General features: G+C 44.1%; 1 protein-coding gene across 1 annotated transcript in view; it reads left to right on the top strand.

The window, feature by feature from the left end:
- ADAMTSL3 (ADAMTS like 3) overlaps window positions 1-23,833 on the top strand; it is a 367,745-nt gene that overhangs the window by 314,848 nt on the left and 29,064 nt on the right.

Here is a 23,833-nt window from a genome sequence, read left to right as displayed (position 1 = left end):
TCTTAAGTCTTACCCCGGGCCCATGCATGCCCCAACTGAGATTAATATTATACGCTGTACACACGTACATTTTATGGGGGCCAGGGGGCCTGTGTGAATAGCTTTGATCAGTTTCTCAGAGAGAATTATAAACTCCTCAAAATTAAGATCTACTGTGTTAGGGTGACCTTGCATGTGCCTGTCATTTACTGTGCATTGATTTAATTCTCTGGGGAACTGTATTTGCGTGGTTTCCTAGTTCTAACGGGGTACCTGTAGTTGCAGCCCCTTAAGATGAATCTTGCCAAGGCCAGAGAGCCCAGGGTAACCGGAGGAGCCCTTACGGCTGGTCTCGGTACCAGAGTAAAGGTGCACGTAATGACAGGATCCTAGGACACAGCCATCCAGCTCTAAGGCTCTCCCTCCCTGTCACTGTCAGTTAGTTACTTGCCATGTTTCCAGAGCTTCACCTTTGGCTTCACAAGCAGTGGAAAGTTGCTAACCCCCAAGGTATTATTTTTCACCCCTTGGAAGTCCCTGCAGTGATTGGCCTACACAGACTTTTGAAAAATCCCTCCAGCCTCCCAACTGACTCCACCCACAAATATGTGAGTTTTCTGGCAAAACACACCAACCATCACAGAACGGGCGGCGTTCTCTGGCTGCAGCAAGGAGAGAAGCAGAACGGAACTCTAGTTGCCAAGCCACAAATGTCTAGAGTTTCTACAGCTCTACACCTGCAGAGGATTCTCAAAATAGATCTGACTCCTATTAAGAGAAACCTCAACTTTTAACATTATTTCTAAGTTTCTTACTTCCCCACAATAGTTTACAATTAGGCTTTTGTGGGGACAATCCATTGAAAGGACTGTGGTGTATTATTTGCTGTCGTAAGGCAGGGACTGGAAACTGTTTTCGTGAGTGAAGCCTCCAGCTAAGACCATTAAGCTTGTCTTGGTTTATTCTCCGGCCAGACCCAGTCAGCTTGTGTGCCGTCTCTGACCACTCCTTGACATCTGCAGTCCCTTGGACCCGGTGCTGTGCCCCCTCGGGCCCGCGATGCAGCTCGGTGTTGGCAGACTTCCTCTGCCTCTTCCCTCCCCCCACCCCCCCCCCTTTCAGCTCTTACTAGGAATGGGCCCATTTGGTCTTGCTTTACTTGGCACCCCAGGAAACTCGTCAGGAGGTCTTTCCTTTTCAAAATAAACACCTCATTTTGAGTTATGTGCCATTTTAAATAAGCCTGCAGTGAACTTACTGCGTTCTCTTATGGGCAGAAGTCATAGCTAACTTTGCTTTTTATGGAGATTCATCTTTTTACGTGAAGATGAAGCAATGATGAAGTTGATGTAGGGTCAGAAGACTTGGGTTTTACAGACAGATCCGTCACTGGCTAGTATATGACCATATAGGTGAGTCCCGTGTCCGTGCTACTCTCATCTCTAAAAGAGGAAATACACTATAGTAGTGGAAGAAGGGACCTGGGTTATCATCCAACTCAGCCCCATTTGATAGAGGAGGGCATTATAACATTTACAAACTTGAATACTGCTTTCCAAAATTACATTTTCGTATTGCAAACTGAGATTAGATTATTACTGTCAATCAGTGGCATGTATCAACTTTTCTCTTATTTTTCAGTTGCCCTTCAAATGTTTTCTACTAATCAGAGTGAGCTTATCTATTCATACCTTTTAGACAGATTCATAGTTCTTTGTTATAGCCAAATATGTTTTAGTTAATGCATGTGGTATAGATATCAATAGTGATTGTCCCTAGTCACTCTTATATGATATTTCTAATCATGATATTAAGTAATAGAACCTGAGAATCTGCATTCCTGAGGGTTAAAAGTTCTAAGTTATTTGCAAGAGTTATTTGTCTTATTCTTTAAAAAAAAAAAAAGTTTCTTCTGAAAATGAGAGGGGTGGGGAGTTTAAACTGCACCCTCTCTGCCACCTTCTGGTAAGAAAGGAAAGCTCATCTGAGGAAAACGACCAGTAAATATCAAGAGCTGCATATTTTATTTTTTCGTGTGTTAATGCTTATCAAGAACATTATTTATCCTATAATTTCGTGTTAGGTGTGTATTGGGTTGCTTGTTTTTCTTATTCCTTAAGCTCATTAGAGGTGCAGCTGATCTGAGTCTCTGCTCTAAAGTGTTCTTGTGTGTTGGGCTCCTCTTTAGTGTCCAAGAAACTCTCTTGGCCCACAGGTTGGAATGAGGTTAAGCTAGGAAGATGCTTTGGAAAACAGTTTGGCAATTTCCCTCAAAGTTAAACATTTGACCCAACAATTCCACTCCTAGTTACATACCCAAGACAAATGAAAACATGTTCACACAAAAACTGGTACCCGAATGCTCATAGCAACTTTATTTTTAACAGCCAAACAGTGGAAACAACTTAAATATCCATCAGCTAATGAATGGATAAAGAAAATGTAGTATATCCATACAATGGGATTTTATTTGGTCGTAAAAAGGAATCAAATATTGATACATGCTAAAACATGGATGAATCTTTAAAAATGATGGTAAGTGAAAGAGGCCAGACACAAAAGATCACACAGTGTATGATTACATATCCATGAAATGTCTAGAGTAGGCACATCCATAGAGACCGATTAAAGGCTGCCAGTGGCGAAGAGGAGAGGAAGATGCAAGAGAATGGGGAGTAATGACTAATAGGCACAGGTGTCTTTTTGCGGTGATGAAAATGTTCTGGAATTGGATAGTACTGACAGCTGCACAACTTTGTGAATACACTAAAAAAAAAACAAACAAACACCGAATTGTATACTTTGAGAGGGTGAATTTTATAGTATTTAAATTATATCTCATTAAAATCATAATCACAATATATTAGCATGTACAGTTAAAACTTACAGCACAATCATATATTTATGAGTGTATGACTATATGGCAAAAATATATAAACATTCATGGGAAGGACATATACCAATGTCAGGATTGTTGGTACTCCTGGGAGAGAAAGGAAGAAAGCAAAGTTTAGGGACAGAACTTTAGCTGTAGGTGTAATGCTCTATTGCTTAAACAAGAACTAAAGCAAATAAGGCAAATTGCTTTCTAGAAAGTCTAAACTTACTAGTGATATAGATTTAAGCCCTACACCTCTGTCATTTCTGAGTTCCCCATTGATAGGAGAGGATGGGGGAATAAGTAGGTAGAAGGTACAAAGCTGAGTGCACACAGTGTGTGTACAAGCAGATGGTGGGAAGCAAGGGTCTAAGCAGGTAGCAGCAGGGTGCTTGGTGCTCCATGAGATGAACAGAGAGAAGGTAAGCCATGCATACCTAAGAGATGCTGTTCAGTTTCAGAAGAAACATATTACATAAATTTAAAATCATCTTTTAATCCGGAGAATTTTTTAGGCTTAAGGTGCTGTGAAATATACCTAGAGTTTTGTTGATGTCTAACTGAATTATTAGCTTTCTTTACTGGCTTTAATGATTTCCCTTACAGGGGAGGACTTTGAGAAAATTTTTGTGGTGCAGCAAGATTATATGCTTAAATTCCTGAACACAGCCTCATGTGTCTGACAATTATTTTCCCCCGACAACTACTGGTTGACGTTATGCAGTGTGGAACTCAGTAGCAGTGATTTAACATATTTAAGTCACAAATCCCTTTGACCACCCCCCACCCCCCACAAAAAACTCTCTCTCCAGAAAAATACAACTACCCACAACATTTTCCATATAATTTTCAGAATACTTAAAGAGAAAATCTGAGGGTAATCTGCTCCCTCTTATTTTATGAACCAAACATTTTAGTGCTTTTGACCATATTCTAAATTAAAGCTAATTTATTTTGCTTCATCTCTAGTTTTTGAAATGTATCCCCTCTTCTGTACTATGTTTATCTCTTATTTACACCATATACAATCCTTGAAATAGCTAATTTTTTAATAGTATGTTTAAATGCTCTTCTCCCACTCAAAAAGCCTATCCCCCTCCCTTGTTTTTCCTACCTCTGCCTATGATAAAGAAATTTTCTCACCATTCTCCTCTCTGAACCCTATATTCAATCAAACATCAATCACAGATGGTTGGAAATTCCATCCATCTTTCCATCCATTTAGCAAGCATTCACTAAGCATCTACTAAGCCCAGTCTAGTTCCTTAGTGTACAGAGATGAATAAAATCTTGTTTTTCCAGATACATAGACAAGGAAACTGATATAGCAAATGCAAAATATAAGTTTTTATGAAGCCACATGGAGGAGAGAATAGTTAAGGCTCCCAAAGGATCGGAGAAGGTTGACAGAAGAGATGACACTATAACCAGGCTACTTGGAACAAAAAGGAAGGCCATTTTTGTTGAAACAGTATATATGCAAAAGCACAGAAACATGAGAGCTCCTGGCTTATTTGCAAAACCATAAGCAGATCCACGTGACTTAAAGCAGAGGGTGTGAGGGAGAGTGGGAAGAGGTGGGTTTGAAAGTATACATTGGGACCAGATTGTGGAGGGCTTTTAATGCCACGCTAAAACCCTTGGACTTCCTTTTATTGGAGGCGGGGAGGCAAAAATTTTTTGTTTTTACTTTTTGGCTCGGCTGCGCAGCACATGGGATCTTAGTTCCTTGACCAGGGATCAAATCCTCACCCCCTGCATTGGAAGTGCGGAGTCTTAACCACTGGATCACCAAGGAAGTCCCAAGAAATGTTTTAAGTAGAGTAATGGTATGACCCAATCTGTGTTTAAAGAGAACATTCTGTCTACAGTATGGATGCAAAGTTGGGGGCAAAAGAAACTGCAGAAAGCCATAAATTAAGCTCAGTGAAATCGCATCGCTGGTCATTGATTGGATTGTGGAGCCAGTCACTCAAGATATTAAATTAGGATTCCATGCCTCTGGAGAGCTTATACAAGAGAGAGCAGGCATATCAAACAGTTAGCAATGGATGAGTCATTAATTGAGGACCTGGGACACAGTCGTCCCCAGGCTAGGGCTGGGACACAGTCGTCCCCAGGCTAGGGCTGGGACGTTGGCACAGAGGTAAGTCAAACATGGAGAGAAACTACATCGCAAAGAGCTAAGGATTATATGCTGACAGGCAGCATCTCAGTAAGAAACATATTAAAAAGCCATCAACACTCATCACCCCAGATAACAATAACTTGAGTACGTAATATGTGTCAGCTTGAATAGGCTATGAGGTGGATATTATCATTATCTTTGTGTTGCTAAAGAGTAAACATGCTCAGGGATGTGCAATTACTTTTTTTTTTTAAAGATTTTTTTTGTTTTTTGATGAGGACCATTTTTAAAGTCTTTATTGAATTTGTTACAATATTGCTTCTGTTTTACGTTTTGGTTTTTTGGCCACGAGGCATGTGAGATCTTAGCTGCCCGACCAGGGATTGAACCCGCCCCCCTGCATTGGAAGGAGAAGCCTTAACCACTGGACCGCCAGCAAAGTCCCTACGTGCAGTTACTTACCCGTGTGTATATATGTAACGAGTGTGGGAGCTAAGATTTAATCCCAAGTCTGTGTGACTCCAAAGGAACTGGAGGGAGAAGGAGGCTCTGGGCTTGAGACAGCAGAATGGGCACCCAGGTGGCCTAATCAGAGAGGAGAGTGTCAAAGCAGAGGTCTGAGGCAGGACTTAGGAAGTGCTGCAGCTTAGGGACAAGGTGTCAGAGGCTCAGGTATGAGCAGCAGCCAGGGCCCACTGGAGAACTGTCCCATGGTGGGAGGTCTAGGATCCAGGCAGAGTCCACGGAGAGGCTGGCCTCTCGCCAGCCTGCAGGATGCCAGCCAGTGTTAGACCAGAGGTCTACCTGAGTGTCCCCCCTCTGTCCCCAGGAGGATTGAGGCCCCACCTTGATGCATGCCTCGCCCATCACTGCAGTAGCAGGAAAGGAACATGGCGAGTCATGCACCGTGCGGTAATGATTCCCCGCTGCCTCACCTAACCCTTGATATACTTGCCCCAGACCTCTTTGTACTCATACTTGGATTATGTAAAGCAATTGTCTGTTCTTTGAAGATCCGCTGAAGATTCTCAATGCTCCTTGGAACATGATTTCTTCTCCTTTGATCCATCTCAGTTTCCCATTTGGAGGAAACATGAATCTCTACACAGTCAAGAACTAGAAGGAAATGCTGGCATAAGGTAGCTAGATGTGCAGAATGAAAAACAGAAGGGGCTATTCAAGCACCTATCAAATTTCATACTTACTGCAAAAAGCCACGTGCTTGGGCTTCTATGTCTGCCGAGACTGAGTCCCGCCATCTCTTGAAGCATTCAGACCACAGCTCTCGTGGGCCAGTCCTGTCAATCAGCAACACTTCTTTCCTCCCCAAATATCTATTCCCCACCCGTGTCGTCAGTCCCACCAATATGTTTCTCTGCCCTGAAAACTTCACAGACACCCAGCCCTGTGTTAACCTTCACCCCTTCACATTGTAAAAACAGCTGACCCACAAGGCCTTTTATCATGCAATTTCACGTTGTGTCCATTTATTCTCTGTCCTCCAAATAACCATGCACCTTTCTTCTATGCGCCATCAACAGACCAGTGGAGAAACCGAGTTTCAAACTGTAGGTTCCATGGAGCCTTGTCAGGGACCCCAAACTTACCTTTCAACCCTACCTACCCTCTCCCACAGCATACAGTACAACTAAGAGACCTCCACGTTTCTGCAGTTTTGTGAATTGGACTTCCTTATATATACATTAAAAAAAAAAGTTAAGAATCGGTTCTGCTACTGTTAGAAAGCCACTGGTTGGAACACTAGAATAGGGCTTATGACTCCCAAACTAATATATAAGCTCTCTGCCATGATAGCTTTTACCCCCGTGGTGTTTTCATTACCACAGTTCTGATATGAAGACGCATTAAACCCACCTAAATTGTAATGACTCGGTCCTGGGGGGGCCTGCTGGATGCCGATCCCGTAGGCAGGGTTCCTCCTGGGCTCCTCTTCTTTGCTTTCCGACTTCAGGTCTTCTCTTGGTGATCTTCTGAAGCTCAGGTTTCTAATGTGACAAGTTGCCTCACTCCCCCGGGTCTCCGAGTGGTGCCTGGGGCGGGCCCTGTGTCCTCTTGGCTCCTCAGATGCTGTTGGAGCGGAAGCCAGAGTGGTCGGTGCTGAGCTCCCCAGACCTGTCTGAGATCTGCTAGGGAGCTTTTCTTTAAAGGCAGTAAGAGGCAACGCCTCAAACCAATCGTATCTGCTTATATTGTTAGAAAGGCCCTACTTGCTCTCTGCCCCCCAGGGGTCTCAACTTTAGCTCTTTTATGCTCTGAGATCCCCTGGACATGGATGGAGAGCTCAGGATAGCTGTGGAGGCTGGAGGAATCCTTCTCGTGTTAAACACACAGAACCATCAGAAGCCCTCGGATGACTTGTTTGTCCACGTTCACTCCTCTGCCCTAATTGCGCCTTCCTAGAGAGAGAGCAGGGTGCACAGGACCCACAGAAGGTGGGCACTTGAGGAGAGGAAATCTAGTTGGAATTCACCCTCCAGAAATTTTAAAAAGCTTGTCAGTACAGCCTGAAAAAGGCATTTAGGAAGTATTGATGTTAGAAAAAGAGTCACTGTGAGGAGAACACCCCACATTAGGGTGCAATAACAGAGGACCGGAATAGAATTTCAGCATCTTTAGTAACATCCCAATTTAGGAGCCCCTCTGTTTCTTCTTATTTTTCATTCATTTATTCCCGCCAGTTATGTATTTGATAATTGAATACCCATGTGTTCATTTTCATGACTGACAGACAATCTGCTCAAGCCATTTTATTACCATGGGTAGTATCAGTTCAGGCCTGGACATCACCTCCGACCCCACCCCACCCTACCCTGAGAGAGTCTGATTTAATTTGTCTGCAATATGGCCTGAGAATCAAAGTTTTTTAAAGCTCCCGAGAAGATTCTAATGTGTAGCCAAGGTTAAGGTTAAAAGCCAGTGCTTTAGCCAGTAAGTGGGGCTAAGTGTCTACTGGAACTTATCTCAAATGTTATCTGAAAATGAGAGACTCTCCCTCAGGAAACAGTGGGTAACAAGGAGTGAACCAGAAACAGGTTAAATGGCAGGGCCAGGGCCATGCTCTGGGCTCATTCTGAAGGTGGAATAGGCATGTCAGCATGTTCAAAGGTCCACAAAGGAGGAATCAGCTTCAGTGTCAGAGGGGGTCATGGAAGAGCAGCCTTAAGATGGCTCTTTAAGAATTAGTAGAAATTTTCCAAGTGATAAAAGAGAATAGCAACTAAGTCCCTAGTGGAGAGAAGGCACGTAGAAAATCTTAGCGATTACCCACAGTGAGGTGAGAACGGTGAGGTTCCCGGGGCCGGAGGATGAGCTGTTGTGAGCAGTGGTACCCGTACATTGAAGGGCTTTTGTGCTTTTCTCCTCCAAGAAGTGTCAAAGCTATGGAGCTAGGAAAACTGAATCTTACTCCCCATCACTCCCAAGGAGAGAAGAACTGCTCAACAGGGTAAGTGGGGCAGCTCAGAGACACAAGAGAAGCGTCAGTGCCTTGAGGGAGGAGGAAAGGGAGCCTTGTGGAGTCAACCAAGCCTTGAGAGATCACCCCGGGAGCTCCACTGACAGCAGCCCACACGTAGTTCCCAGGCTTTCCTGGTGGCTTGTGGGTCATGGTGTATGACTTCCAAACAAGCCATACATTGAATGTAGCTTTTTTTTTTAGATGTTGGTGGTAGGAGTTTAGTAATTAATTTATTTTTGCTCTGTTGGGTCTTCGTTTCTGTGCGAGGGCCTTCTCTAGTTGTGGCAAGCGGGGGCCACTCTTCATCGCAGTGCGTGGGCCTCTCACCATCGCGGCCTCTCCCGTTGTGGAGCACAGGCTCCAGACGCGCAGGCTCAGTAGTTGTGGCTCACAGGCCTAGTTGCTCCACGGCATGTGGGATCTTCCCAGACCAGGGCTTGAACCCGTGTCCCCTGCATTGGCAGGCAGATTCTCAACCACTGCGCCACCAGGGAAGCCCTGAATGTAGCTTTTAAGGAATGTATCACAGCTCTTTGTCCATCCACGTCCCAACGTTACATTGATAGATTAACAAAATTGATGTTTATCAGGAAGGGCCTCTGAATGTCCCAAGATTATCCTCATTTGAGCTGCTGTTGAGGAATTCCCTGTGCTGGGGTCAGTGGTTATCACCACTTGTAAACTCCAGCATGCATTCCTGTGCTTGATTTGCACCAGCTTTGACTTTGAGTCTTGTTCTTCAGGGAACCACTGGAGGTTTTCGGTTTTCAGGTAATATATGGAATAACTCTCAGGGGTCCTTCCTAGCCTATAAACGGGACCCCAGAGGACACTATCCAGCAGTGAATTGTGTAGTGCTTGTGAGATATGACTGTTGGAGTTAAAAGAGAACTGCTCAGTCCCAAGCAAAGCAGGAGTCCAGGGTTGCTGAGAGGTCAGGGCTGACCACACCAGGAAGAGGACTTGCTGGCACCCTTCCTCTATGGCAAAATAAACACGTTTTTTAAAACCTTTGAGGAAAGACTCTTGATTATGGAATTGGGGATCGATGCTATGACCCAGATTGTTTCTAAGGTCCTCAGGTCAAATTACTTGGGGACCTGATTATGCCAATCTGTTAACATAATTCTACTAAAGAGGAAGTACTTCCATAGCTATTCAAGAGAATTCTCTGAATGGTAAAAGCCAGAGCCTTATATTTGGAGGGAGTTCTGGATATGGCCTCATTGAAGGATAATCCTTTACATCCAAAAACATAGTTACGTATCTATTGCCAAAAGAACAAAAGGGTATGCAGTTAACTCAAAAGAGGGAAATGCCTTGCAAAATGTACTGCATTGTGAAGATTCACCCACCAGTCAAGAAGGGTATGTACCTTTTGTGCTAGTGGCTTTGAGATATTCTCTTTGACACTGAAGCTGTGGACTCTTGTTCATTTGTTTCATCGATTAGTAACGATTCCCTTTGTGCTTTGCCTACACTGTGTTCAGTTTGCCTCTAATGTTATAAACTGGCAGCAACATTTCTTCCCATTCCCTGGAGGTGACTAGTGGTAGCTTAAATGTTCAGTTTTCATCTATGAAAAAAAGACAGTATGAGTGTTGAGTAGCTGGAGGAAACAAACCAATGAACAAAACATACAAGTGTAATATATGTGATACATTGATAGAAAAATCTAGCATTTAGAGCAGTCTGAAGAGGCCAAGGATTTTATAGTATAGAATATTTCATGAGCCCTTCAAGGGTGAAGGAAATTTGTCTTTAAACAGTGACTATTTTAAAGACACCCCAGAGGTGCAGACTTTTTGCAACACGTGTTTTTCACAGCCCCTCCAGATCTGAACTTTTTTTCCATAACATTTGCCTTTCAAAAATGATTTCAGCATTGTGGAAACAGAACGTTGAATATTTCAGAGCTGTAAGTCTTGGGGGAAATAGCCTGTCTTTGAGGTTAGATAAATAAGATTAAATTATTTCTGACGTTTTATGGCTGTTTCAACAGAGCAAACATTTGTAGGTTTGAAAGACCATAAAGAATTCCATCTGAGTTTCCTCTGGCCTCTGCGGTTCTTTGAAAACATTCACAGGTGCAGTGATGCTCTAGGTGTTGAGTTGCAGGGTCAGCTCCTTTCCTCAGCAGTGGAGACCTTTGTCTCCCCCTTTACATCTAAAAAGTTGCCAAGTTTAGTTTTGTTTTCTGAAATTCCTTATCTGTGTAGAACATTACTATCTGTGTAAACTCAGTATCATACCCTTGCCATGTGGAGGTTTAGGTTTAAATTGTCTCTGACCCCTGTCAGTTTCAGAAGGGTTTGGAGATTCCAAAGCCTTCTGGAAGTGACTTCAGAGAGTTCTTGGGGGGCTTACACTGCCCTGGACTCTCTGCTTCTCACTCTCTCTTGCACCGACCTGGTATGGTCTCTCTTTTGCCCTCCATCAACCAAGGATGAAAAACTCACTTCCTTGACTGGTTTCTGCTCATAGGAGGACATCCATTAATACCAAGCATTTGGCAAGGTTTTCAAGCAAGGCCGAAGATGCAGGGATCATGGCAAAGGCATGTCATGACTCAGCCCTTCTTCTCCCTGTTCTCCTTCACCCTCAGCCTTCCTGTCCTCACCCCTAACCTCCTGGGATCGCCATAGGAACTCTAGATTCTTCTCTCCCTCTTACGCAGCCCCTGCCTACAAATGCACGCATCTAAACCTTGCAAGATATTCTGAAGGAGAAGCATCACCCTCTTTAGAAGACAACCATAGGGACTTTCCTGGTGTCCAGTGGTTAAGAATCCGCCTTCCGAAGCAGGGGACACGGGTTGGATCCCTGGTCGGGGAACTAAGATCTCACGTGCCGCGGGGCAGCTTAGCCCGTGCGCCACAACTACTGAGCCCGTACGCCTCAGCTAGAGAGTAGCCTGTGTGCTGCCACGAAGAGCCTGTGCACTGCAGCTAAGACCCTGTGCAGCCAAAATAAATAAATAAATAAATTTTTAAAAATTAGTATTTTTTAAAAAATGAAGTGAAAGAGCTCTAAAGCTTAAAAAAAAAAGAAAGAAAAAAGAAAACCAGAGTTATATACTGTAGATCAGAACAATTTCTCCGACCTGTAGTTTGTTCCATTCAGTTTATTTCAACATGCTTGCTGTGTGTAAAGCACTGCTCTGGGGTTCCTGAGGTCAATCTGCATGTCTCAGCCCGGAGGAAACTCGTTGGCTGATGGTTGCCTGAGGCCTCATACGAAGTGAGAGGCCCATAGAGTGTCTCCTTAGATTGCTGAAAAAAGAGGCCGACTCCTGAGAGGAGTCTTACCCTCCTTGTACTCTGCTGAAAGCCTAACGGTGGGAGAAGCTGATGTTCAGCATTCCAGCAAAGCTAGGACCCCAGCACCTAGAGGAGTGCGGGTACATAGTAGGCACTTCCAGAGCATTCAGTGGGTGGATGGATTCTTGTCTGCGTAAAGGTGTAGGCGATTGTTGGTGGGGGGACAGTCTGAGTGGCAGACGTGTCGTCTCCTACACCAAGTGATGTAAGCACAGGCACGGGAGACTGAAAGCAACTAGGAAGTCATAGAGAATCAGAATAACTAGTGACCAAAATGGACTCCAAAAAAATCATGCTGGGAGATTTCCCTTTTTAAAAAAATTTCTGCTGAACAGTTAAGTTCTGCTGAGATGAACCGCAGAATTCCTGAGCACAGCTTTCACAGCACCATCCTCACCAGCCCCTGCTCTGCGTTTCAGAACGACTGAGGTGGGGTGTCTTCAGGGAGCACCCTGAAACGGGAGCTCATTCCCCTCGTGGAATCACCTGCAGCTCAGACTTCGGGTTGGCTGAACTGCGGAGAGGCTCTGGAGGTTGTCAGGAGCCCTGGGTAGCCAGAGGAGCCTGGTCATTCCGAGCTGGTGCGGCCAGAGCAGGACGGCACTGCAGGAATTGAGACTGTGCCCCGCTAGATGCTCTACGGTGACGTCCTTCCCTTAGGGTCTCAGCCAGCAGAACCTGTTTCCTAAAGCCTTGAGGACGGGTGAGCCCCATGACAGGCAACAACCCCAAAGTCAAGTCCTCCTCTACAGCTGCCTTAGCTTAGGCTGTTATACCAAAATACCATAGACTGGGTGGCTAAAACAACAGATATTTATTTCTCCCAGTGTTGGAGGCTGGGAAGTCCAAGGTCAAGGTGCCTGAAGGCTCGGTGTCTGGTGAGAACTCCTCCTGGTTTACAGACAGCCATCTTCTCATTGTTTCCTCACATGATGGAAAGAGAGAGAGATCTCCAGTATCTTCCTTTTTTTTTTTTTATAAGGGTATTCATCCCTTCATGGGAGATGCACCCTCATGAACTCATCTAAAGCTCATTACCTTCCCAAAGCCCCATTTCCAAATGCCATCCTATGGGCGGTTAGGGCTTCAACAGATGAATTTGGTGGTGGAGGTGGGAGGAATGAAGCATGAACATCCTGTCCATAACAAGAGCCTTGAACGCGCTTTTTTTTTTTTATTGGAGTATAATTGTTTAACAATGTTGTGTTAGTTTCTGCTGTACACCGAAGTGAATCAGCTATACGTATACATCTATCCCCTCCCTCTTGGACCTCCCTCCCACAGCCGCCCCCATCCCACCCATCTAGGTCATCACAGAGCACTGAGCTGAGCTCCCTGTGCTATACAGCAGGTTCCCACTAGCTATCTGTTTTACACATGGTAGTGTATATATGTCAATCCTAATCTCCTAATTCATCTCCCCCTCCCCTTCCCCCCTCGTGTCCGCATGTCCGTTCTCTATGTCTGCATCTCTATTCCTGCCCTACAAATAGGTTCATCGGTACCATTTTTCTAGATTCCACATATATGGGTTAATATACGATATTTGTTTTTCTCTTTCTGACTTCACCCTGTACGACAGACTCTAGGTCCATCCACGTCTCTACAAATGACCCAGTTTTGCTCAACATCACTAATTATTAGAGAAATGCAAATCAAAACTACAATGAGGTATCACCTCACACCGGTCAGAATGGCCGTCGCCAAAAAGAGCCTTGAATGCTTTCAATTCGACACACTCTTCTGAGCACCTCCTACACGCCCAGCTGACAGCAAGGAGCTCCCAGAAAGACAATACTGACCATGACATAACGTGGTCAATGCGATAGTGTGCGCACAAATACAACGCTCTAGGAACTGGGAGGAGTAGACAAGCAGCTCAGTGTGGGAGGTCCCAGGAGGTGTGACCAGGCCCATGAAGATGAAAAGGTAGGAACATTCCAGAGCAAAGAGCATAAGTGAGGACACCTGGCATGCAAGGGCAGGCTTACTGCAGGACACGGAATTGGCTACAGTCTGAGGTCTGTGCAAGGAGAGACCCGGCAGGAGGGTTGGAAAGTCAGGCTAGGAGTGTGGCTGGAGCTAAGTGATGTGGAACTGACAATGCCAGGGCCACGAGCTTCTGAAGGCAGTCAGGGCCCAGCACTTTGCTCCCTCTGACTTTGCATGAAGAATTGTTGGCCCAGGAGTGGGATTGCTGGATCATACAGTAGTTCTGTAATTAGCTTTTTAAGGAACCTCCATACTGTTCTCCATAATGGTTGTCCCAATTTACATTCCCACCAATGGTGTAGGAGGTACTCAATACTCTATAATGACCTATTTGGGAAAAGAATCTAAAGAAGAGTGGATATGCGTATATGTGTAACTGTTTCACGTTGCTGTACACCTGAAACTAACAGAACATTGTAAATCAACTATACTCCAATAAAAATTAAAAAAAAAAAAAGAATAGTTGGGAAGTAGGGAATCCAGCTGAGAGGTTGTTTCAGTAACTAAGGCAGGAACTCTGGCCCTGAGCCACAGCACTGACCGTGAGAATGGAGAAGAGGAGATGATCCAGGAACATCCTAAGTTAGAAGTGATTTTTTTCTAACTTGGTGGCAGATGAAACATGGAGGATGCAGAGGCGAGATCCGAGCGTGGCTCTGAGGCTCCGAGGTGGGGAGGTTGGATAGATGCAGTGCTGAAATGATGATGCAGAACAAGCCTACGGGGAGGTAAGAGGAGAGGGAGAACGAATTTGCTGTGGGACTTACTGCGTTTGAGGCACCTTTGGGACTCGCGGATGGGAGACGTCCAGGAACTGTTGGTGTTGAACTCGAGGGATGGGTTCAGGTTGGACAGGCAGATGTGGGCATTGTCAGCATAGGAGTTATCACTGTGTTCTTAAAAGCTGATGAACTTGGCCAGGTTAGTTGTGTAGAGTGAGGAGGAAGAGGTCGGGCCATATTCTGCTGTGGTCTCACCCTCCTCATTGCAAACTTCTTATCTCCGACATTTTCTTTTGGAACACGATGATGCCAGTTTGTTCCCAGAAGTGCGTGCTGCTGTGGCCATTTGGCCATCTGGGTTGTTTTCATACCTAAGTTTTTAGTCCAGACGCCCATGGTTACAAGTGTCAGAGACCCACCTCGAACTCGCTCAAGAAAAATAGAGAAGGTACTGGCTCTGGAAACTGAAAAGTCCTAGGGTGCAGCTAACTTTGGACACATCTGGATTCAGGAACATAAATGATTTCATCAAGAATCTGTCTCTCTCTGGCTCTCAGCACTTTTTTTTTCCGTTTTTTTTTTTTTTGAGATGATAGAGGCAGATCACATAGCGCCATATAAGCCATCATAAGCACTTTGTTTTTTATTCTGAATGAGATGGAAGCAATTGGAGGAATGACATGATCTGACTTACGTTTTAGGAGAAACACTCTGGCTACCATGTTGAAAATAGATGGTAGGGAATCAAAGAGTGAAAGGAAGGCCAGTGTAGGAGTAGGGAGAACGGTTAGGAAGATTTTGCAAATTCCAGGTGAGTGAAGCCACCTTTAGATAGCCTGACCTTGACTCCACTCCCCGCTCCAGCTACTGCCTCATTCCTCGATTTCTATCATAGCAAAACACCTCAAGAGTAGTTTGTACAGTCTCCAATTTCGTCTCCCCTCATCCTCTCGTGAGCTCACTCCAGCCAAGTTTATCCGCACCACTCAACCTTCAGAGCTGTCGTCAAGGTTACCAACAGGCCCACCATGTAAGTCTGTGCATTGCCAATTCAGTGGTCAATCCTCAGACCTTTTACTTGGCCCTTTGACAGTGACTGCATTTGACAGTTGCACTTTCTCCTCAGCTTCTGGGAAACCACACTCCCAGTTCTATGCCCACCGTATCACCTGTTCCTTTTCAGCCTCCTCCGCTGGCTTTGCCTCACATCTCTGATCTCTAAGTTAAGGTACCTCAGGACTAGTCCTCAGACATTTTCTGCTCTCTAGCTGTACTCACTCCCTCATCAATCTCATTCATGCTCAAGGATTCAAATGTCATCTGTATGCTGACAACTCCTTGATTTGTATTTCCAGCCCCAACCTTTCCTCTAAGCTCTAGGTGAACAGATCCAAGTGCCTGTTCAGCATCTCCCAGTGAATATCAGATGTTTCAAACCTAACTTATCCAAAACTGAATGCCTGAGTTTTGTTCCCCAAATCGCTTCTTCATGGAGTTTTTCTCTGAGTCTCAGAGAATGGCAGTACCTTTATTTCAGTTGCATGAGCCTAAAATCTTGACATCACTTTTGACCTGCATTTCTCTCTGACATAGCCCTCTATCCGTCAATCCCCCATTCCCCAGAGAAATCCTTCAAAATATATCCACCTTCAAAATATATCCAGAATCTGAACATTTCTCACCACTTCAGTTGCTACCAAGCTGCTCCAACCCACCATCATCTCTAGGCTGGATTGTAATCACAGCCTCCTCGGTGGTCTCCCTTTCTGCCCTTGACCCCTACAATCTACTCTCAATGTAGCAGTCAAAGTAATCCTTTAAAATCAAGAGTCAGAACACACAACTCTTCAAAGCCTTTCGAATAAAAACCAGAGCCTTACAATGACCTATAAGGCTCTCTATGATCTGAGCCCCCACCCGACCTGCCATTTCTCTGACCTAGCTCACATCCCTGCAGCCACAGTGTTCTTTTATCTTTTTCCAGAATAAGAGAAGCATGCCCTGAAGTCTAGTCTGATGAAGCCTAGGGGACTGCTTCTCAGAACAGTGCTTTCAGATGCAGACTATGTATTATAAAGAAAACCAATTATAATCGAAATACAGATATCACAATATTAATAAAGCAAGTATGGGATCTAATATGTGTTTCTTTACTAATGCATTTAATTGAAAAGCTAACATTCATCCAATAAATACCACAGTTTTGAAGTAGTGATGGTATAAAAGATACTGTGAGATATCTGTAAGAATTATAATGTGATATGAAAATATCTGTGATTTCCATTGGCTGCAGCGTCCAAGGTTCTGCTACCTTGGTTTGTTGCTTATGTTCATAGTTGATGGAAATGCTAAATCTCAGCTGGAGTAAGTGGAAAGGTCACAAACCCCTGAATTCTGTCTATGGACCTACATGAGGTTCAGGGACCCCCTGGTAAGAACCCTGCTTCAGGCCTGAAGCATGAGCTGTTCTTTCTGCCTGGAGTGGTCTTCCCCGAGGACCCCGGTGGCTTGTTTTACCTCTTTTCAATGTCGGATTGACAGCACTGTTGCTTGCATGCTCCTTACGATAGAGGCATAATGAATACGCCAGTACATGTGAAGTGCTTCAGGGTCTCTCACTGTAAGAGGTTTTATGATTTGAGAAAACTCCCCTTAATTGGGACTAGTTGCAGGAGATAAATCTGCATACCCTTAAACTGTAAAATAGTTTCAGACTTAGTGTTGCTTTAAACAATGTTCAGTTACTCAAGAGAGAATGACTTAGCAGAGGTCTTAAAGGAATCCCTTGAATTAATAAATAACAATTTAAATTCACATACACGGAGGCTAGTTAAGTGTTTGAAGGGATTTCTGAAATGTTTCACATTCTTCACCTCAAAATATTTACGGAGGTTATCTTCCTCCCAGCTAATACCGCCCTTTTCTAAATTACCACAGATTCCAAAATAATAGTGTCTGAATTTATGAAGATTTTTAATAATAGAGTCCGCATTTTATTTTTGCCATTTGGAAGAGAACACTGGCGTGAACAACCAGGAAGTCATGCTGACGTATCTTTGGGATATAATTTTCTTCTAGTAGATCCATTCCCTAGTTCACTCATTTATGCATTCAGCAGATATTCATTTGTCTACCCTTTGCCAGGCACTATCCTCATGATCTACTGGAGAGGTGAGAAATTAATGCAGTAATAATGCTCAAGAAGAGTGCTGGTCATAGGAGGTACATAATAAAAGTGAATTGAATAAATATATAAAGTGACAGGTGGGTGGATGGATGAACAGATGAATTTATCTCACACATACCTTTCAGCTGAAAGGAATCCCAAGAGAAGTTTAACCTAGTCTCTCATCTTTACCCTTGACATTTTTGAGCAGTATGGTCTGAGGCTTTCAGGAAACCACAGATTTACTTCTGTGGTCTTTAGGCAGAAAAGAGGGAGACCTGATTTGCTCTTCCTAATGTTACCCTTTGAAATAAAAATAAGTGTGTAAAAGAGATAACAAATATAGTCAGCGCTGGGAGCAGAGATGCTGGTTGGGATCTATCTAGATGGGCCAGGAGGAATTTCTGCTCATTAGAGCTCTGAGTCAGAATGCTGAGGTTAGGCGGTAAAAATGGCATTGAACTAGCACTCAAGAAGCACACAAGAACATCCACTGTATCACCAAGGTCAATCTTAGGTAGTGTATGTACTATGTCCCCAAGAAAGTCTAGAAAAGCAAGATGATCCATTGGTTGTTCAGTAGCATGTTTTTCAATCTCCACATCTGTGTGATTTTCCAGGTTTCCTCGTGAAATTAACTTCTAGTTGCATGGGATATCTTTTTGCATCCCTTCACTTTCAGTCTGTGTGTATCCTTACATCTAAAGGGAGTCTCTTGTAGGCAGCATGTGGATGGGTCTTGGTTTTTCATCCATTCAACCCCTCTGTGTCTCTGTGTTGGCTTCTATAGAGATGAAGCAACAACCTTTCCCAGTTTTGAAGCAGTAGCCTCATGCAGGGGATGAACCTTGTCATTCAGCTCTGCCTTAGCTCCTGGTTGTCTCTCTAACCTTTGTGCTTGTCCAAGCAGCCTACTACAGTAAGTCCCCTGCATATGAACGAGTTCCGTTCCAAGAGCGCATTCGTAAGTTTAATTCGTTGGCAAGTCCAACAGAGTTGGCCTGGGTACCCAACTAAGACAACTGGCTCTATAGTACTGTACTGTAATAGGTGTACAATACTTTTCACACAAATAATACATAAAAAACAAACACAAAAAATAAAGAAAACATTTTTAATCTTACAGTACATTACCTTGAAAAGTACCAGCTATATCACTGCTGCTTTTAAGCTTGCTTCCAGACATCCTGGGCTTGAAATAAAGATACTGTACTATTGTCCTCTATACTGTACTGTACAGTAAAGTACACAAAAGCACAACCACTTGTAGAAGATGCATGCGATGTGACAATGTACCCTAGACACGTGAACTTACGTGATTGGACACGCGAATGCACGTTTGCATCTTTGAAAGTTCGCAACTTGAAGGTTTGTATGTAGGGGACATACTGTATGTATTTAATAACTCCTCATAGTTGAGGATGTGCTAAGACCTGTCAGTGTCTCAAACAGGAGGCTCTCAGAACCTAGATTCAGGCTGACTTCAAGCTAGACCCTCAGGATCAGTTTTTCCTTTAAGTATGTAGATATATACAGTCCTGTGGGACTGTAAGTGTAACCCCTGATGCCCACCAGCATCAGAAGATTTGGAGGGGTCCCCTGGGTGGCAGCTGCCGAAATCAGGGCCCCAAATGAGTGTGTAAGTTCCTTTTCTGGGTGACAGTGGTGAGCTGGTGCGAGGCGGAGGGAGAGTGCCAAGGGGCGCTACATTCTACAGCCTACATTCCTTGAAAGCAGCTCCATAGGCCACTAAATGTGAGCCAGACCTGAAGCCAGCCCCTCAGGCCAAAGCTCCAGGACAAGCAAAGAGACCTCCTTCATAGAAAGACTGGGGGTGTGTTTCAGTCCGTTGTGTGTTGCAATGCCCTGGCAGTGGTAGCCTGCCAAGAACTACCTCTCTGATTGCCACAGTCCTGTGGGACCCAGGAATGCAAGCCACCACCCCCTGCCTCCTCCCTACCCTCCCACCCCTCCATCCCACTGCTAACCCTACACCTACCCCTTCCAACCCTGGCCAACAGAGCCACCAGATCAAGGAGCATCCCTTGCGTGGCAGCCACAAAAACCAGGGTACCAGATACAAATGAACTAACTTACAAAACAGAAACAGAGTCACAGACTTAGAGAATGAACTTATGGTTAGCCTGGGGAAAGTGTGGTTGGGGGGAGGGATAGATGGGGAGTTTGGGATTGACATGTACACACTGCTATATTTAAAATGGACAACACACAAGGACCTACTGTATAGCACAGGAAACTCTGCTCAGTATTCTTTAATAACCTAAATGGGAGAAGAATTTGAAAAAGGATACACGTGTATGTATAAGTGAATCACTTTGCCGTACACCTGAAACTATCACAACATCGTGAATCAACTATACTCCAGTATAAAATAAAAATAAAAATAAAAACAGGATACCAGAGGTAAAAACCAGGGCACTGGATGCACGTATAGCTCGCCTGCAGGAAACACTGGTACCCGGAGCATGGCAGAGGGTGAGCATGAAGACAGCTCCCACCCTCAGAGGTCTCTGTGAGGGATCACAGCCCCAAGATGCATGTTTAATCAGAAGCCTGCCCCTCGGGCGCAGTCATGATGCTTAGCTAATAGGCCTCCTTCACAGAAAGGAGGACCTGGGTCTGTGGCCTCTTGCTGTGCCCTGGGGGGTGGTACCTGTTTAAGAACTCTTTCTCCATTGGCCACAATCCTGTGGGACCCACAAGTATAAGCCCCATTGGCCACCAGAGCCATGTGATACAGAGGTGTCCCCTGACAGCAATCACAAAAATCAGGGTGCCAGATAGGAGTATGAGCTCTTTTCTGGGTGACACCAATTATTACGGTCTCAAGGGACCAGGAACACAGGCTCCCCTGTCCTCCAGAGGCATCCGCAGGTGTCAGCCACAAAAATCAGGGCAGACTTGTGTAAAAGCTCTCTTCTGGGAGATTCTAAAGCTCTGGAGCACAGCAGAGGGACAGCATGACAATGGCGCCCACCGGTCCTTGTCCCCGGAGTGTTCCTGCAGGCTCCTAGGAGTATGTGTAAAATTCGACGCCTGCCTCTCAGGCTGCAACATACTTACAAGAATTTATCTTGCAGGTCTGCTCCTCCTCTTATTTTCCCTGTTTCAATGAATGGCACCACCCTCTATCTGCATGTCATTCTTAAATCCTTTTTCTCCTTCACTCCCGCGTAGAACATCAGTCACCAAATCCTACTGATTTTTCTTCTTTAATATTTACTAAGTGAATCTATTCTCTCCAGATCCCTCACTCCCACCATTGTTTCAGCACCCTTTGCGTCTCACCTCGATTGCTTCCATAACCACCTAAGTGGTCCTACTGACCTTTGCCTCCCTCGTCCCCGTTTTACATCTCATCCAGAACGATGTTTCTGAAGCAGCAATCTGATAGTTTTAACCACTGCTTAAAAGAATGAAACTATTTCGTATTTCCTTTAGGATAAATGCCACCAAACTCCTTACTGTGGATAATAAATTTTCATTTTATGGGTACTTGCTGACCTCTGTAGTCATCTCTCCTCACTCCTACTCCATGTACTTTAAGCTCCATTCATAAAAAAACAATTTATGATTCCCCAAATGCACTATATTTTCCTTCATGTTGTGCCTTTTTGCACGCTGTTCCCTCTAGCTAAAACCGTCTCACCGCCACATCCACCCCCTTCACCTGACGTGTTTCTACTTGTCCTAAAGTATTAGCTTAGATGTGGGAATCTTTCCCCTCTCTCCAGTCTGCATTAAATACAGCTTTTACGTGCCAGTGGCATCCAGTATTTAGTTTATCATAAGCCCTCATGTCCTTTTATTGCAATCATCTGTTTCCCTCCGAAGGAGGGAATTAAAATTTAAAAATTAAGGCTGGGACTTCTCAGGGAGCTTGGAGAAGGCACTCGAGAATCAGACAGGTTAAGCCTACCCCATTTGTTGACAATCTTCCATCTTAAGATCCTAGAAGACCACAAAATTAAGGCTTCTAAGATCAAGTTTCTTAAGGAAACTTAGTTCACATATCCTTAGCACCAGCATAAAGTCTCACATATAATAAGCACTTCGTAAACATTTTTTTTTTTTTTTGTGGTACATGGGCCTCCCACTTTTGTGGCCTCTCCCACTGCGGAGCACAGGCTCCGGACGCGCAGGCTCAGCGGCCATGGCTCACGGGCCCAGCCGCTCCACGGCATGTGGGATCCTCCCGGCCCGGGGCACGAACCCATGTGCCCTGCATCGGCAGGCGGACTCTCAACCACTGCGCCACCAGGGAAGCCCTGTAAACATTTTTGAATGAGTGAAATAATGGTAATGGTTTATTTCATCTCAAAATATAAGATATATAGTCAAAGCTGTACTCAAAGGAAAATTAGTAACTTTAAATACTTTAATTTTTTAAAAATCCAATTAAAATTGAATATTAGCTCAAAGGTTTAGAAATTTCCATGTGAGTTAGAAACAGAAGGAAATTTCTTTGATTTGACAACAGCTAACAAAACAAAAGCAAACAACGTGCTTAAGGATGAAACATTAGTAATGTTCCCTTTAAAGCTGGAAACAAGACAAATTTGCCTGCTGTAACATGATTCAGCATTGTTCTAGAGACATTAGCTAATACGATGCAGTAGTTAATAGAAATTATAGGTATAAATATAGGAAAAAAGAGATAAAATTGTCATTACATATAAGTGATGTGATTGTTTACCTTTAAAAAACAAAATCATTTGAAAACTATTCAAAATAATAAACTTTAGTAAGATGATTATATACAAGATAAAGACGCAAGTGTTCACTGCTTTCCTAATTGTCAGGAATCAACAACTATAAAATATATTTTAGGGCTTCCCTGGTGGCGCAGTGGTTGGGAGTCCGCCTGCCGATGCAGGGGACACGGGTTCATGCCCTGGTCTGGGAGGATCCCACATGCCTCGTGGCAGCTGGGCCCGTGAGCCATGGCCGTTGGGCCTGCGCGTCCGGAGCCTGTGCTCCGCGACGGGGAGAGGCCACAGTGGTGAGAGGCCCGCGTACCACAAAAAAAAAAAAAAAAAAAATATATATATATATATATATATATATATATATATATTTTTAAAAGAGCCTGCTTACTATGGCCATAAAAAGTATAAGATGCCTACGAATAAATCTATCAAGAAATATACAAGACCTACCTACATTGTGGTTAAAAGGTAAGTTCTGGAGTAAACTACGTGGGTGTGAATCTCAGATCCAGCGTTTACTAGCTGTTGACCTTAGGAAAGTTTAACCTCTCCATGTGTTTATATTTGTAGAAGAAACTACAAAACTATATATATGCACTTGTGATTAGCACTTCTCTGTGTATTTAGGTTCTGAGCTAGTTTTGACTTGACCAGCTTCCTCAGCTGTAAGACAGAGCTAACAATGACTGCTTCCCAGGAGTTGGGAATAACCGTGAGGAAGTGTCTCAGTGTTCATGGAGCATGTGTTTTGCCTCTTGTAAGGTGCATTGCAGATGTCATGATTAGAGCGATGACATCTCTTTCTTGTCAGAAAGCCTTGCCATGTCTGCCATAGCCTCTCTAGCCAGAGCACTGCAGGAAGAAAGGACATCCTCAAAACCAGTAACCCTGCTGGATCACCGGAGGCTGCCCCAGCTCTTATGAACAAAATGAGATTCCTCTTAGTTTCACATCCCAGAGCCCAGCAAACTGCTGCTAAGACTTCTCAAGATGTGGGGGAAGAAATTCTTCCAATTCCTCATGCTCCTCTCTGTGTCCAGAGATGTTGCTTATAGTCTGCTCACCCCTACGTTGACCCAAACTTAAAATGCAACACTTCTTTTTGTTCCCTGAAATTATCCTCTTTCACAAAAGCATGGATGAACAAAATCTACTTCCCTAAAGATTTTGTATTCCTCCTGAAGGGAGGAACATTGCATTGCATTTTGCACAGCGAATCACTTAAACATCCATATTCCACATTTTTGTTTCCAAAAGGCTTCTTTGTGACAACCCACTGCTAGGATTTCTCTCTGTGTCTCTGCCTCCACATTCATCTGGCTTCATCAGCTCCTCTTTTCCAACCACTCTCCCGTTACCCCCACTCAAGTTCAAATTTCTCTCCCTTCCCAATACAAAGCAAGCTCACCCTCTTTGGCTCCTATTCCTTGACTTACATAC

The sequence above is a fragment of the Mesoplodon bidens genome (assembly GCF_964165515.1).
Source record: "Mesoplodon bidens genome assembly, chromosome: 3".
Lineage (NCBI taxonomy): Eukaryota > Metazoa > Chordata > Mammalia > Artiodactyla > Ziphiidae > Mesoplodon > Mesoplodon bidens.
This window is presented reverse-complemented; position numbering and strand designations above follow the sequence as displayed.